Genomic DNA, 17,839 nt, shown 5'->3' with positions numbered 1-17,839 from the left:
GTGACTGAGAACAACTTCTCTTTGTTTGTTTGTTTGTTTTAGAGATGGAGTCTTGGCTTACTGCAAGCTCTGCCTCCCGGGTTGAAGTGATTCTCCTGCCTCAAACTCCCCAGTAGCTGGGATTACAGACATGTGCCACCACCCCCAGCTAATTTTTTTATTTTTAGTAGAGACAGGGTTTCACCATGTTGGCCAGGCTGGTCTTGAACTCCCATCCTCAAGTGATCCACCCACCTTGGTGTCCCAAAGTGCTAGGATTACAGGCATGAGCCATGGCATCCAGCCCAACTTTGCCTTTTTAATGTCCCATCCCAAGAGTAAGCTGACCTTAGGATAAAATATTCACTGAATAGGTCACAGCAGATGCTTATCCACTGCCCTGTACCTGGCGCTTTCTAACCTTGCTTCCTTCTCCTTATAAAAGAGAAGCCCTTTTTTGTGCAACTCATACATTTGCAGATCTTGGGGTTGGAGCATTTTCCCTATTGCAATATACCTTTTGAATAAAATCTAACCAATATCTAAATTTGTTTTTTGACAGTAGTAAACATTTTCTTTTTAGTTTTCTTTTTTTTTTTTTTTTTTTTTTGAGACGGAGTCTCTCTGTTTCGCCCAGGCCAGAGTGCAGTGGTGCAATCTCGGCTCACTGCAAGCTCCGCCTCCCGGGTTCACACCATTATCTTGCCTCAGCCTCCTGAGTAGCTGGGACTACAGGTGCTCACCACCGCGCCCAGCTAATTTTTTGTATTTTTAGTAGAGATGGGGTTTCACCATGTTAGCCAGGATGGTCTCGATCTCCTGACCTTGTGATCCACCCGCCTCAGCCTCCCAAAGTGCTGGGATTACAGGCATGAGCCAACGCGCCCGGCCCAGTAGTAAACATTTTCATTGTTCCGTCTGTGTTAGAATATGCACATGCTTTTTCCTGTGACACTGGCTATAATATAAACTCAATAGATGAAAGTAGTTTCAGGCGTGGTGGCTCATGCCTGTAATCCCAGCACGTTAGAAAGCAAAGGCGGCCAGATGGCTTGAGCCCAGGAGTCAGAAACCAACCTGGGCAACTTGGCGAAACCCATCTCTACTAAAAAATACAAAAATTAGCTGGGCGTGGTGGCACGCCCTGTAGTCCCAGCTACTAGGGAGGCTGAGGTGGGAGGATCACCTGAACCAGAAAAGTTGAGGCTGCAGTGAGCTGAGATGGCACCACTGCACTCCAGCCTGAGTAACAGAGTGAGACTCTGTTTCAAAAAACAAGTAGTTTCTACTTTAACTTTTTGGAAACATCTAATTACTTTGCATTTCTCTTATAATGATATTACAAGGATGTATATGTCAAAATCTTTCTGTGATTAAGAAAATCTTTTTTTTTTTTTTTTTTGAGATGGAGTTTCTCTCTTGTTGCCCAGGCTGGAGTGCAGTGGTGCTATCTCAGCTCACTGTAACCTCCGCCTCCCGGGTTCAAGTGATTCTCCTGCCTCAGCCTCCTGAGTAGCTGGGATTAGAGCCATGTGCCACCACACCCGGCTAATTCTGTATTTTTAGTAGAGACGGAGTTTCTCCATGTTGGTCAGGCTGGTCTTGAACTACTGACCTCAGGTGATCCGCCCGACTTGGCCTCCCAAAGTGCTGGGATTACAGGTGTGGGCCACCACACCCGGCAGGAAATATCCTTTTAAATTTCTTTTGAATCAGTATGTCCATGTTGCTTCCTTGACATTTCTAGAAGCAACGAAACTTTACATATACAAAATGGAATCATGACTTTCAGCTACAATCAGCTTCTTGTCTACCGTTCTGAGGTTAACAAAAACTGTCACAATCAATTCTTTTTTTTTTTTTTTTTTTTTGCATGGAAGCATGGAAGTCCAGGCTCAGTATTCTTTTTTGGCTACTTAGCAATATTGCATAATACAGAATTATAATGCTGTGACAGGAAAACATACTTCCATATTACATGTTAAGTTGGAGATTGCCATGGAATTATTGCCTGAAGAAATGAGGCTACTTGTAAAAATTTAATAATTGAGTTGTCCTTTCTTTTTTTTTTTTTTTTTTGCTCTGTCTCCAGGCCAGAATGCAGTGATGTAATCTTGGCTCACTGCAACCTCCGCCTCCCAGGTTCAAGCGATTCTCCTGCCTCAGCCTCCTGAGTAGCTGGGACTAGAGTGCGCACCACCACATCCAGCTAATTTTTAGTGGAAACGGGGTTTCACCATGTTGGCCAGGATGGCCTCGACCTCTTGACCTCGTGATCCCCCTGCCTCTGCCTCCCAAAGTGCTGGGATTACAGGCGTGAGCCTGGCCGAGTTGTCCTTTCTTGAGAGTTCCTATGAAAGAAAATAACTTGCCTGCCATTTATCTTTAGAAATATTGCAAAATTATTTTTTCTCTAAGGGAAAATAAATCTAAATGACTTCTGAAGAGTATTTTATTGGCTTTGCTATCCACACGTGACAGAACATTGAGAAACAGAAAACAAAGAAAATATCTAAAATACGTTACAATTTTAAAATGAAATTTGTCTTATTACAGAATGCACATGGTGAATTTGAAATTACAATATATTTAGAAATTAATGACATAGCGATATTAGTGTTGATGAAAAGAGTCAAACTCTGTAAAATACTGGAAAAGATTTATTCTGAGCCAAATATGAGTGAGCTGGCCCATGACACAGTCCTCAGGAGGTCCTGAGAACATGGGCCAGAGGTGGTTGGGGGCACAGCTTGGTTTTGTACATTCTAGAGAGGCATGAAACATCAATGAGATACATTTAACAAATACATTGGTTTGGTCCAGAAAGGTGGGGCAACTCAAAGCGGGATGGGTTGGTTTCAGGCTATAGGTGAATTTAAACATTTTGCCAGGCATGGTGGCGTGTGCCTGTAATCCCAGATACTTAGGAGGCTGAGGCAGGAGAATCGCTTGAACCCGGGAGGCAGAGGCTGCAGTGAGCTGAGATTACGCCACTGCACTCCAGCCTGAGCAACAGAGCAAGACTCTAAAAATAAATAAATAAATAAATAAATAAATAAATAAATAAATAAATAAAAATAAATTTTAAAAATGCTATCATTTATCTGTTGTCTACCTATAACCTGGAAGTCTCTGATTTTCATTACTCTGCCTTTCAAGACCAAACCAATGTACATCTTACATTTATTGATTTATGTCTCCTGTCTTCCTAAAATGTATAAAACCCAGCTGCATCTGGACCACATTGGCTGCAAAAAACACGTCGTTAACCTTGGCAAAGTAAACTTTCTAAATTAATTGAGACCTATTGGATACTTTTGGTTCACAAGCTCATGAACACAGAAGAAATCAAGATAGAAAACAAACTAGATCTAATGAAAAGCATAAAATAAGTTCATAAATCTGAACTCTTTCATATATATTGAACATAGAGGAAATGGTCTCAAACTGTGTGTTTATATTAGATCGCAGTTTTGAAAGATATTTCTAATATTTGATTAAAATAACCCATCCAATGTAGTTTTAGCCAATATAAAACTGAAAATAATAAATGATCAATTGTATACATACATTAAACTTCCTAATATTTCCCGTAGCATTGCTATTACTATTTATGTTATTGGAGTAGATGCTCAGTCTGTCTTTGATATATTACTAGAGTGGTGTCTTCCATAATGGTGCTGAGACTCCGTGGTGCATGAGTGGATACACTGTTAAGCAGGAACCTAGGAGAACCAGGATGTCAAAGCTCAGGTCCATTAAAACTAGGAAAACGTACTCCTTACTGCGCGAGTCAAAGTCATAAGATGTTAATGGTTAAGGAAAGCAGCTTAATGATATTTGCAAGGACAAACTCCTACAGAAACACAATGTCCTCATGACCCAATATCTCATGACAATGTGTGCTTCTAAGATAATTACAGTCATGCTTTCAAGTACTTGCACACTAAAATACCAAGGATCGCTTTAAATCAACAAAGTAGTAAGTTTTGTCACACTATCAGCCCACCGGCAGTTAGCTTTTACGTAGGCCCCTATACAAGAAAAACTTGAAACAGGTGTTCCCCCTGCTTTCTGAGGAGCCCTGCTGTGTAACTGGTAGCTTTTCTTTTCTTTCTTTTTTCTTAAGACGGAGTTTCGCTCTTGTTGCCCAGGCTAGAGTGCAATGGTGTGATCTGGGCTCACCACAACCTTCACCTCCCGAGTTCAAGCGATTCTCCTGCCTCCGCCTCCCGAGTAGCTGGGATTACAGGTGCCCACCACCAAGCCCGGCTAATTTTTGTATTTTTAGTAGAAACGGAGTTTCGCCATGTTGGCCAGGCTGGTCTCTAACTCTTTACCTCAGGTGATCCGCCCTCCTCGGCCTCCGAAAGTGCTGGAATTACCTGTTTTTCTTCTTAATTTGAAAATGGTTTAAATGCAAAGTGCCTTTTGTGAGCAGGTAAAGACGCCCGTCCTGCAGACGGGGCGAGCTCCCCGCAGCCTGGGGTAGCTGGGGTAGGGGGAGGGCGAGGGGCAAGGACCTCGGTAAAGGGGTGGAGTGTGGCGCTGGTTGCAGCCAGGACTGAGAATTAGAACAGCTTAAGGGGCCGGGCGCGGTGGCTCACTCCTGTAATCCCAGCACTTTGGGAGGCCGAGGCGGGTGGATCACGAGTTCAGGAGATCGAGACCATCCTGGCTAACACGGTGAAACCCCGTCTCTGCTAAAAATATAAAAAATTAGCCGGGCGTGGTGGCGGGCGCCTGTGGTCCCAGCTACTCGGGAGGCTGAGCCGGGAGAATGGCGTGAACCCGGGAGGCGGAGCTTGCAGCGAGCTGAGATCGCGCCACTGCACTCCAGCCTGGGCGACAGAGCAAGACTCCGTCTCAAACAAACAAACAAACAAACAAACAAACCCAGAAAACGGCTTGTTTAAGCGAGGACCTGTGTTGTTTGAGCGGATAATGGAACATGGAGGGTGACCTGCATGTGGAACTGCCTGTTGCACACTGGAGGTGAAGGACAACTTTCCCTTCCTTTCTTTTCTCAGGACATTTATTTAGAAAATTTGTAACTGTATTTTCTCTGTCTTCTTTGTTGTTGTTGTTGTTGTTGTTTTGTTCGTTTGTTTTTAGACTGAGTTTGTTTGTTTTTAGACGGAGTCTCGCTCTATGGCTCTATCGCGTAGGCTGGAGTGTAGTGGGGCAGTCTCTGCTCACTGCAACCTCCTCCTCCTGGGTTCAAGCGATTCTCCTGCCTCAGCCTCCCGAGTAGTTGGGACTACAGGCGCGCGCCACCACGGCCAGCTGATTTTTGTATTTTTAGTGGAGACGGGGTTTCACCATGATGGCCAGGCTGGTGTTGACCTCCTGACCTCGTGTTCCGCCCGCCTCGGCCTCCCAAAGTGCTGGGATTACAGGGTTGAGCCACCACGGCCCCTATAATTCTTAAACTGGAAATTACCCAGATTGCTAATGTCAAATAATAACCTTAGATCCCAAATTATGACAAGTTTGTTTACAAGCATGTATTCCATTACATTTACCCGGCTAATTTTGTAGTTTACCTAGATTATTTACACACACACACACACACACACACACACACCCTGTGATAGCTGATGTTTAAAGTTATTAAAGTTTTCTTTTTTGGCTGGGCGCGGCGGCTCATGCCTGTAATCCCAGCACTTTGGGAGGCCGAGGCGGGCGGATCACGAGGTCAGGAGATCGAAACACGGTGAAACCCCGTCTCTACCAAAAATACAAAAAATTAGCCGGGCGTGGTGGCAGGCCAGCCTGTAGTCCCACCTACTGGGGAGGCTGAGGCAGGAGAATCGCTTGAATCCGGCAGGTGGAGGTTGCAGTGAGCCGAGATCTCGCCACTGCACCGCAGCCTGGGTGACAGAGCAAGACTCTGTCTCAAAAAAAAAAAAAAAAAAGTTTTTTTTTCTTGCAGGAACTCTGATGAAGCAGGCATTTTAGGTAAAAATGATTATAATTTTGTTCTGACATCAGAGCAGAACTTATCATTAGAGAAGATGGAGCCATATTCTTCTTCTACCCATTATTAATTTTTTTAATTTTAAACACCACACAATGTATATATGTGTTGTGTAGTAAAAATTCAAAGAAAAGTTCACTTAGGCATCCCCTTTCCTGTCCAGCCTTCCACCCGTTCCCATGGCTCAATGGGGAATCACTGCTGAGAGTTCTGTGGCAAGTCAGCGTAAGTCCTACAGAAATGTATTCAGGCACCATTTTGAGATTTTAGAAAAAATTCTTTGATGAATGCGCCTGTCACCCAGACTGGAGCGCAGTGGCGCAATCTCAGCTCATTGCAGACTCCGCCCCCCAGGTTCAAGGGATTCTCATGCCTCAGCGTCCAGAGTAGTTGGGACTACAGGTGTGCACCACCAAGCCTGGCTGTTTGTTTATTTTTAGTAGAGATGGGGTTTCACCATGTTGGCCAGGGTGGTCTGGAACTCCTGGCCTCAGGTGATCCTCCCTCCTCAGCCTCCCAAAGTGCTGGGATTACAGGGGTGAGCCACTGAGCTCGGCATGATAAATGTTTTGTTGTGGTATTTTATCCTGCAAGTTTTGAAAATTTCCATGTTTTGAAGGTAGGAAACACGATAGCTTGCTGTTTTCTTTTTTTTTTTTTTTTTTTTTTTTTTTTTTTTTTTTGAGACTGAGTCTTGCTCTGTCGCCCAGGCTGGAGTGCAGTGGTGCAATCTCGGCTCGCTGCAAGCTCCGCCTCCCGGGTTCACGCCATTCTCCTGCCTCAGCCACCTGAGTAGCTGGGATTACAGGCGCCCGCCACCACGCTCAGCTAATTTTTTTGTATTTTTAGTAGAGACGGGGTTTCACCGTGTTAGCCAGAATGGTCTCGATCTCCTGACCTAGTGATCTGCACGCCTCGGCCTCCCAGAGATTACAGGCATGGGCCACAATGCCTGGGCAGAAACGCCCTTCTACATGGATTATTTTGAGTGTTTTGTGTCTCCCCTCTTTGGAGGATGCACAGTTCTCATCTTGGCCACAGGACAACTGCATCTCCTACTCTGGAGTTGTGGTTTAGATGCTGAGGTGTCCTCAGGGAAGACTGAGGGGCTGGGGCAAGTGTGAGGATGGTCCCATATTTCTTCTGGAAATTTCAACTCTAATTGATCTGAACTTTCTGTAACTATTTATTTCAGTCAAATTAAAAGGAGAAGACCTCACTAAGGCCAGAAAAGCCCTACAGACCAGACCCTGTGTCCTCAGGCAGTGCCGAGGCATCTGCATTTTTGCCATCTGTGTCAACTGCCTCACTCCAGCTCCCGGGTCTCCACTCTCTGCACATCACCAGGGCCCAGTTTGGCCATGATGGGCAGGGGCTTTGCCACCAGCAGGTGATGCACTCAGAGTGAGGGTCCTGGATTCCCTTCAGGAAGGGTGGGGAGAAGGTCAGGGACCTGAGGGGCATGAAGGACACACTCCTACACAACTAGTTCTGTTCTGGAGGAGCTGGAGGCTCCGTGACTTCAGGAAGATTCTTCCAAGGATCAGAGTGCAAACAGCACAGTGAACTGCAGCCTGAAGGCCACCTCCTCCTGCCAGGCCAGTGGCGATGACTCTCTACTGGCTTTTCCTTGCCTGTCACAACACATGAGCGTGTGCGCGCACACACACACACACACAGTCACACACACACACCCACACACACAGTCACAAGGCAGCTGGGGAGCCGAGGATCAAAATGTTATAAAGTAAATGTGGGGCTGGGTGTGGTGGCTCACGCCTGTAATCCCAGCACTTTGGGAGGCTAAGGCAGGTGGATGATGAAGTCAAGACTTTGACACCAGCCTGGTCAACATAGTGAAACCCTGTCTCTACTAAAAATACAAAAAAAAAAAAAAAAAAATTAGCTGAGTGTGGTGGTGTGCACCTGTAATCCCAGCTACTCAGGAGGCTGAGGCAGGAGAATCACATGAACCCAGAAGACAGAGGTTTCAGTGAGCCAAGATAGCATCATTGCACTCCATCCCGGGCAACAGTGCAAGACTCTGTCTCAAATAAAAATAAAAATAAAAGATGAAAAATGATGGCCGGGAATGGTAGTTTATGCCTGTAATCCCAGCACTTTGGGAAGCCAAGGCGGGCAGATCACAAGGTCAAGAGATCAAGACCATTCTGACCAACATGGTGAAACCCTGTCTCTACTGAAAAAATGCAAAAACTAGCTGGGCTTGGTAGCACACGCCTGTAGCCGCAGCTACTCAAGAGGCTGAGGCAGGAGAATCGCTTGAACTCAGGAGGCGGAGGTTGCAGTGAGCTGAGATTGTGCCACTGTATTCCAGCCTGGCAATTTAGTGAGACTCCATCTCAACATAAATAAATAAGTGAATAAATAAATAAGCTATAATCTAAATGTGGAGCACAGATATTTTTCCCACAAAGAGGGAACACGGGGTCCTGGGAAGGGATTTTGAGGGTTACAGCACTAGTCATGGCCTGGAGATTCAGGAATTGGAGGAAGGAAAAGCCGTATTTATCCTCACAGGATGCCCCTGTGCTCAACAGTTAGTAGAATAGATGGGCTGAGCTATTGGAGTCACATTTAGAAAAAGGAGTTTTTCTCTCCACCCAGCACACACCGTCACCCACCCTATGCACACTCCCCCCTTTCCCGTTGTCTTCTCTAGAATGGCAAAGTTGGTGCTTCCCCAGGTGGGCGTCTGAGGGAGGGGAGTGGTTTCTCTGCCTGTCCTTGATCCCCTCCCTCAAGTCTTCCACCTTTGTGTCCGCTGTTCTGTTCTGACGCTCATTGCCTGCAATTCTATCAGTTTGCACCATCCCAAGACCCAACTAAGACCCAAGGATTTGAGTTGGAATATTTAATCCAATGTCATTGCCAAGTGAGAAGTCTTAGACCCCAGGAATTTTTCTTCATTGAGAGTCCGGGCAGCAAGGAAGCCTCTCCTCTTTCTGCGGAGTTTAGGGTCTTTAATTGCCAATGTAAGTTTGCTCAAGGTCAGGCAGTGACCCGTTGGATCAGCCAGATGTGTTTCTGAGTGAACATACACTTGTCCTTCTTACCGGTTGGGCAAGCAGAGTGGTCTGCATGAGGGACTCTGGGCTGTCCCACTCAGCTGCTCCTGCTCAGCTCCCTCATCACGATGAAGACCATTCCAAGGTCAAATAGGACCCTGGCACACATGAGACCCCAGAGAAGACATACTAGTATCACTCAGTCATTCTCATTCATTCACTGACTCAGTAGCTATGGAGCCTATGCTATAAGCCAGGGGGGCACAAATAGAGGAGCTGTCTGTACCAGGGATAAAAATGGTAAACCAGCAGACTATCCTTCCCTGCTTTCTCCAGGTTATTTTTCAGTTTTATGCTGTGTTGTTGAAGTTGGTCTTGATCTCCTGGGCTCAAGAGGTCCTCTTTGGCCTCCTGAGTAGCTGGGATTATAGGCCCCAACCCCCATACCTAATTATTGGTTTTTATTTTTTAAATTTTAGCGTATGTGTGTCCTTAGGGCTAATATGAGTCTTCTGTGGACAACATGTAGTTGGTTCCTGTTGATTCAGCCAGTCTTTGCCTCCTGAGTGCAGAGTTAAATATTTACATTTTAATAATTACTGATGGAGAAGACCTTACCGTTGCGTTTTTGTTACATATTATCTGTATTTCTTGTAGGTTTTTTTTGTTGTTGTTCTTCATTTCTCATTTCCTACTTTTTGTGTTTAATTACTTTTTTTCTGTAGACATGTTTTGACTCTCTTCTTATTTACTTTTTTTTGTGGTGAAGTCTCACTCTGTCACTCGGGCTACAGTGCAGTGGTGCGATCTTTCTAACCGTAGCCTCCACCTCCTGGGCTCAAACGATTCTTGTGCCCCAGCTTCTGAGTAGCTGTGACTACAGGCGCTCACCACCACGCCCAGCTAATTTTTGTGTTTTTAGTAGAGACGGGGTTTCATCACATTAGCCAGGATGTTCTCGAACTCCTGATCTCAAGTGATCCACCTGTCTCGGTTTCCCAAAGTACTGGCATTACAGGCATGAGCCACCGTGCCCAGCCATTATTTTTATTTTAAGTAGTTTTGTCTTTTAGTTTTTAGTAAACATATAAGTGGTTTAAGCATGATTCCAATGTGAACATAACAACCACGTTAGTGTCCATTCCTTTCAATATGAAGAACCGAAGTGTGTTGTATAGATATTTAGGGGGAGGTTATTGTTGAAGGTATGTTAAACATCTTGAAGTTATAGCATAATAATGAAACTTGAAATTTCCATTACCTGGCCAGGTGCAGTGGCTCACCCCTGTAATCTCAGCACATTGGGAGGCCGAGGTGGGCAAATCACCTGAAGTCAGGAATTCAACACCAGCCTGGCTAACATGGCAAAACTCTGTCTCTACTGAAAATTCGAAGTGCGGTGGTGGGCACCTGTAATCCCAGCTACTCAAGAGGCTGAATTCTTTGAATTCAAGAGGCAAAGATTGCAGGAGCCGAAATGGCACCATTACACTCCAGCCTGGGTGACAGAGCAAGACTCCGTCTCAAAAAAACAAAGAAAGAAACAAACAAAAATTTCCATAACCTGCAATGACTACTGTTTCTCCACTAGAACTCTTTGTTATTTATGTCAGAATTATTTCTGTATATGTTGCATTTTCATTAACATATATGTACAGTGTTTTTTCGTGCTTTTTTCTGCTAAGTAATTGGAAAAAAAGTTGAGTTATAAAGAAAAGATACACTTATACAGGTTTCTGTATCTGTCTGTCTATTTATTTATTTATTTATTTCTGAGACAAAGTTTTGCTCCTGTCACCCAGGCTGAAGTGCAGTGACACAATCTCAGCTCACTGCAACCTCCGCCTCCCAGTCTCAAGCGATTCTTTTGCCACAGCTCCCCGAGTAGCTGGGATTACAGGCATGCACCATCATGCCCGGCTAATTTTGTATTTTTAGTAGAAACAAGGTTTCTCCTTGTTGGTCAAGCTGGTCTCGAACTCCCAAACTCAGGTGATCCACCTGCCTTGGCCTGCCAAAGTGCTGAGATTACGGGTGTGAACCAACTTTGATGGATGCGCAGCAACATAATCAAGCTTATGTACAAGGCATTTGAGATTGAGGAATGGAAAACTACTGAGGCACTGTGTGTATGTTGTTTGTGTATGAGACTGTAACTCCTTGACCCTGAAATCAGGACAAGGAGTAGAATGTGTGATAAGAAACGCTGAAACAGTCTCCTGTGAATGTGGTCTGAGTGCTTTTACAAGGCCATAGTGCCTCACGACCCGACTGCAAAGAGCTCCATGGTGTATGTTTTTTGTTTGTCTGAAGTGTAGTTTAAACAAGCCTTTTTTTTTTTTTTTGAGATGGAATCTTGCTCTCGCCCAGGCTGGAGTGCAGTGGCATGATCTCAGCTCACTGCAAGCTCCGCCTCCCGGGTTCACGCCATTCTCCTGCCTCAGCTTCCCGAGTAGCTGCAACTACAGGCGCTCACCACCACGCCTGGCTAATTTTTTTGTATTTTTAGTAGAGACGGGGTTTCACTGTGTTATCCAGGATGGTCTCGATCTCCTGACCTCGTGATCCGCCCGCCTTGGCCTCCCAAAGTGCTGGGATTACAGGCGTGAGCGACCGCGACCGGTCTAAACAAGCCCTTTCAATAAGTACCTGGAGGACGGATTCTGGGGGGGCAATCTCTCAGAAGGTTTGCTCCCCGCCCCACTCAGCTGGAATTATCTGAGTACTTCATTCTTGGCGTTCGCTGCAAGCTATAAGCTGCACCACTGCACCTGGCCTATCTGTCCTTTTATTTACCTTCACTGGAGAACTTTATATATATTTGTGGGTTGGAGTTACTCTTTAGCCTTCTTTCATTTCTTTTTCTTTCTTTCTTTCTTTCTTTTTTTATTCAAGATGGAGTCTCGGTCTGTCGCCCAGCCTGGAGTGTAGTGATGCGATCTTGGCTCACTGCAACCTCCACCTCCTGATTTTAAGGGATTCTCTTGCCTCAGCCTCCCAAGTAGCTGGGACTACAGGTGCGTGTCACCACACCCGGCTAATTTTTTGTATTTTTTTAGTAAAGACATGGTTTCACCGTGTTAGGCAGGATGGTCTCAATTTCCTGACCTCGTGATCCTCCCACCTCAGCCTCCCAAAATGCTGGGATTACAGGCGTGAGCCACCATGCCCTGCTTGCCTTAAGGTTTTGAAAACTTGTTAGTGGTATTAGATGGCTTCAAGTATTGCAAGTTTTACAGTACAGACTGTTAACTTCCTTTGTTTAATAAGATTTGTAAGTCTTCTGTGAGGCTGATGATGAGATGCTCCTTTTCCTGTCTCAGGCATTTCACTGTCCTATCAAAAATAGCTTAGACTGGTCGGCCCTGGTGTCTCATGCTTCTAACCCCAGCACTTTGGGAGGCCAAGGTGGGTGGATCACTTGAGGTCAGGAGTTTGAGACCAGCCTGGCCAACATGGTGAAATGCCATCTCTACTAAAAATACAACAGATAGCTCAGCACAGTGGCAAGTGCCTGTTATCCCAAGTACTCAGGAGGCTGAGCTAGGAGAATCACTTGAACCCCGGAGGCAGAGGTTGCAGTGGGCTGAGACTGTGCCGCTGCACTCCAGCTTGGGCATCAGAGTGAGACTCCAGGCTGAGGCGGGAGAATCTCTTGAGGCAGGAGAATCGTGCCACTACATTGCAGCCTGGGTGATAGAGCATGACTGTCTCAAAAACAAACAAAAAAAGAAATAGCTTAAACTGGGAGGCTTCAGACACAGAAATTTATTTCTCATGAATTTGGAAAGTGGGAAATCCAAGAGCAAGGTGCCAGCCAAATTGGTTCCTGCTGAGAGCATTCTTCATGGTTTAGCCCAGCCATCTTCCTGCCATGTCCTGACATGGGGGAAAGAGGAACAGGCAATGAGCTCTTTAATGTCTCTTTTTATAAATGCACTAGTCCTATTCATGAGTAGTCAACACCCATGACTAAATTCTCTCAAAGTCTGCATCTGCAGGAACATCCTGTTAGAGAATACCACATCTATCAAAGCTTATTTGAGAAGTAGTTGAGTAGTCTGAGTCTCATCCTGTTGCCCAGGCTGGAGTGCAGTGGCATGATCTCAGCTCACTGACACCTCCACCTCCTGGATTCAAACGATTCCTGCCTCAGCCTCCCAAGTAGCTGGGATTACAGGCACCTTCCGCCATGCCCAGCTAATTTTTTTGTATTTTTAATAGAGATGGGGTTTCAGCACGTTGGCCAGGCTGGTCTCGAACTCCTGACCTCGTGATCTGCCTGCCTCAGCCTCCCAAAGTGCTGGGATTACAGGCATGCGCCACCACGCCTGGCAGTTAGTCAATTCTTATTCGTTTAAATGCTGTGTACTTTCTTCTTTTCTTTTTTTTTTTTTTTTGAGAGAGAGTCTCACTCTGTCGCCCAGGCTGGAGTGCAGTGGCGCGATCTCTGCTCACTGCAAGCTCCACCTCCCGGGTCCACGCCATTCTCTTGCCTCAGCCTCCCGAGTAGCTGGGACTACAGGCATGTGCCACCACGCCCGGCTAACGTTTTGTATTTTTAGTAGAGTTGGGGTTTCACCGTGTTAACCAAGATGGTCTCGATCTCCTGACCTCATGATCTGCCCGTATCGGCCTCCCAAAGTGCTGGGATTACAGGCGTGAGCCACCGCGCCCGGCAATGCTGTGTATTTTCTTGACCTCATGTATCAGAAGGTAGTGATCTTAACATATAATTCAGTTCTTATATTGTGTGCTGGTGGTAAGTAGAAGTTTTGGCTTTTTTCTTACGTGGAAATTGTTTACAATTCTGCAGGCTGTATAAATGTTCATATTATTTTCTTGTTTTATCGTTGGTTACAATATTTTGTTAATTGAATTTTATGACTTTACATGTGAGTATTCAGTATGTGGCATGCAATATAACTGACACACTGCACTCATTAATGTCACAAAGTGCCACTGGGTGCAGTGGCTTATGCCCGTAATCCCAAATGGCCAACATGGTGAAATCCCATCTGTACTAAAAATACAAAAATTAGCCGGGCATGCTGGTGCTTGCCTGTAATCCAAGGTACTCAGGAGGCTGAGGCAAGACACTCACTGGAACCCAGGAGGTAAAGGTTGCAGTGAGCCAAGATCGTGCCATTGCACTCCAGCCTGGGTGACAGAGCAAGACTCCATCTCAAAAATATAAAACTAATAAACATTTTTTTAAAAAGTCACAAAGTGCCTGTTCCACATGGATATAGGAAATTTTTCACAGTTATTCAGAAAAATATGGTATTCACATTTTCTTTTTTGGGGGATGGAGTATCACTCTGTCGCCCAGGGTGGAGTGCAGTGGCCTGATTTCAGCTTACCACAATCTTTGCCTCTCGGATTCAAGCAATTCTTCTGCCTCAGCCTCTCAGGTATCTGGGATTACAGGTGCCCACCACCACGCCTGGCTACCGGCTACTTTTCGTATTGAGGTAATCTGCCTGCCTCTGCCTCCCAAACAAAGTACTGGAATTACAGGTGTGAGCCACCATGCCCTGCCTTTTTTTTTTTTTTTTTTTTTTTTTTTTTTTTTGAGACGAAGTCTCACTTTGTCATCCAGGCTGGAGTGCAGTGGTGCGATATTGACTCACTGCAGCCTTTGCCTCTTGGTGATTCTTGTGTCTCAGCCTCTCATGTAGTGGGATTACAGGCATGGGCCGCCACGCCTGGCTAATTTTTGTATTCTTTTCTTATCTTCTCAGTGCTATGATTGTTTGACAATACAGAATTTCCATTGATTTTGATTATCCTTACAAGAGCTTGTTGTGGATTGTTTACCAATATAGTACGTTATCCGGTCCTTTAGCATTTATTTGTATACTCTATGCTATAAATATGAAGAATATATATTTTTTCCTTCTTTGATGTGACAGTAATATGCTTTTTGCAAACTGTGATACACTTTAGGGTCACAGTGGAAAAACACTCCTTACTTTAGGCTTACACATGTTTGTGCCCTGTCAGTGTTTCGTCATGATATTGGGAATAGGCTTCTGTAGAAATGATTTAAAGGACTTGTAATCGCCCTTTATTTATTAAAGAACCTTACTCCTTTTGTGTTCTTAAACTTTGAAAATCATGTTTGGGAATTTCAAAATAAATATTGTTTTTTGTGTCCTATTTACATATTTCAGTATTATTTACCATCTGCACTTAATTGGAAACCTATTGGTGTTTATATTTTGTAGCTATCTCTTCCAAATGCATGACAAGGAAGTTCTCATCAAGAGGGCAAGGCAATACAGAAGTGTTCCACACAGGGACATTGCAAAGACAAGCAAGTCATCACACTGGAGATTTTTCCTTCCAGGAAATTGAGAAAGATTTTCAGGACTTTGAGTTTCAGTGGCAAGAAGATGAAAGAAATGGCCATGAAGCACTCATGACAGAAATAAAAAAGTTGACAGGTAATACAGACTGATATGATCAAAGGCATGCTGGAAACAAACCTATTAAAGATCAGCTTGGATCAAGCTTTCATTCACATCTGCCTGAACTGCATATATTGCAGAGCAAAGGGAAAATTGATAGTCAAGTTGAGAAGTCTGTCAATGATGCTTCCTCAGTTTCAGCATCCCAAAGAATTTCTTGTATTCCTAAAACCCATATTTCTAATAAGTATGGGAATAATTTCCTCCATTCTTCATTACTCACACAAAAACAGGAAGTACACATGAGAGAAAAATCTTTCCAATGTAATGAGAGTGGCAAAGCCTTTAATTGTAGCTCACTGTTAAAAAAATGTCAGATAATCCATTTAGGAGAGAAAAAATATAAATGTGATATATGTGGCAAGGTCTTTAATCAGAAGCGATACCTTGCATACCATCGTAGATGTCACACTGGTGAGAAACCTTACAAGTGTAATCAGTGTGGCAAGACCTTCAGTTACAAGTCATCCCTTGTAATTCACAAGGCAATTCATACTGGAGAGAAACCTCACAAGTGTAATGAATGTGGCAAGGTTTTTAATCAAAAAGCATATCTTGCAAGTCATCATAGACTTCATACTGGAGAGAAACCTTACAAATGTGAAGAATGTGACAAAGTTTTTAGTCGCTAATCACACCTTGAAAGACATAGGAGAATTCATACTGGAGAGAAACCATATAAATGTAAGGTTTGTGACAAGGCTTTTGGATGTGATTCACACCTGGCACAGCATATTATAATTCACACTGGAGAGAAACCTTACAAGTGTAATGAGTGTGGCAAGACCTTTGTTCAAAATTCATCTCTTGTAATGCATAAGGTCATTCATACTGGAGAGAAATGTTACAAGTGTAATGAATGTGGCAAGGTTTTTAATCACAAATCAAACCTTGCATGTCATCATAGACTTCATACTGGAGAGAAACCTTACAAGTGTAATGAATGTGGCAAGGTTTTTAATTGAAAATCAAACCTTGAACATCATCATAGAGTTCATACCGGAGAAAAACCTTACAAATGTGAAGAATGTGACAAAGTTTTCCATTTCAATTCACGCCTTGAAATACATAGGAGAGTTCATAGTGGAGAGAAACCATAGAAATGTAAGGTTTGTGACAAGGCATTCAGGTGTGATTCACACCTGGCACAACATACTAGAATTCACACTGGAGAGAAACCGTGGAAGTGTAATGAGTGTGACAGAGCCTTCAGTGGTCAGTCAACACTTATTCACCATCAAGCAATCCATGTCATAGGGAAACTTTACTAATGTAATGATTGTCACAAAGTCCTCAGTAATGCTACAACCATTGCAAATTATTCTAGAATCCATAATGAAGTGAGAACTTACAAGTGTTATAAATGTGGCAAATTTTGCAGACTTCATTCATACCTTGCAGTTTATCAGCGAACTCATACTGGAGAGAAACCTTACAAATGTAATGATTGTGGCAAGGTCTTCAGTCAAGCTTCATGTTATGCAAAACATAGGTGAATTCATACAAGAAAGAAACCTCACAAGTGTGACGATTGTGTCAAAGCCTTTATTTCAGGTTCATGCCTCATTACACATCAGAGAGTCCATACTAGACAGAGATCTTACAAAAGTCATATGTGTGGCAAGATCTTTAGTCTGAGGTCACTCCTTGCAGGACATCAGAAAATTCATTTTTGAGGTAATAATTCCAAATGCAATGAATATAACAAACCATCAAGCACTAATTGACGTTAGATTCAAATCAGCATTGAGTTGAGTTTGAGTTGACTTAACATTGAGTTCAAGTATTAATTGAGATTAAAGTGTTTATGTTAAGAGGATTAGGCCAGGTGCAGTGGCTCACACCTGTAATCCCAGCACTTTGGGAGGCCAAGACAGGTAGATCACTTGAGATCAGGAGTTTGAGAGCAGCCTGGCCAACAGAGGTGAGCACTTTTCCCAGTCTGATTTTTGTTTCTTCAACAAAAACTGATAGGGATTTTTATGGGTATTGTGTTGAATCTAAATCACATTGGGTTATGTAATCATTTAACAGTATTAATTTTTCCAAAACATCAATATGGGTTATATCTTTATATATGTTTTTAATCATTTTGATCAATGTTTGTAGATTTCAATGTATGAATTTCTCACTTCTTTCCATTTATTCCTATTTCTTACTTTAAGTTCTCTAGCAAATGGAAGTGTTTTTAAATTTTCATTTAAAATTGTTTATTGTTAATGTATGAAAATTCAACGAATTTTTGGTGCTGATATTGTATTGTGCAAATCTACTGATGTGTTTATTAGTCGCAGTAGTATTTTGGTTGACTCTTTGTGATTTTCTACACAGAAGATCATGTCATCTACAAAAAATATAATTTTACTTTTTCTGATTTT

The 17,839-nt window shown here is 43.6% G+C and overlaps 1 pseudogene; it reads left to right on the top strand.

The window, feature by feature from the left end:
* The first annotated feature begins 6,138 nt into the window (after positions 1-6,138).
* LOC107969558 (zinc finger protein 888-like) lies at positions 6,139-17,835 on the top strand (annotated as a pseudogene).
* Positions 17,836-17,839: the final 4 nt, after the last annotated feature.

Source organism: Pan troglodytes, chromosome 20 (assembly GCF_028858775.2).
Source record: "Pan troglodytes isolate AG18354 chromosome 20, NHGRI_mPanTro3-v2.0_pri, whole genome shotgun sequence".
Taxonomy (NCBI): Eukaryota; Metazoa; Chordata; class Mammalia; order Primates; family Hominidae; genus Pan; species Pan troglodytes.
The sequence above is the reverse complement of the archived record's forward strand: the minus strand, read 5'-3'. Positions and strand labels throughout refer to the sequence as shown.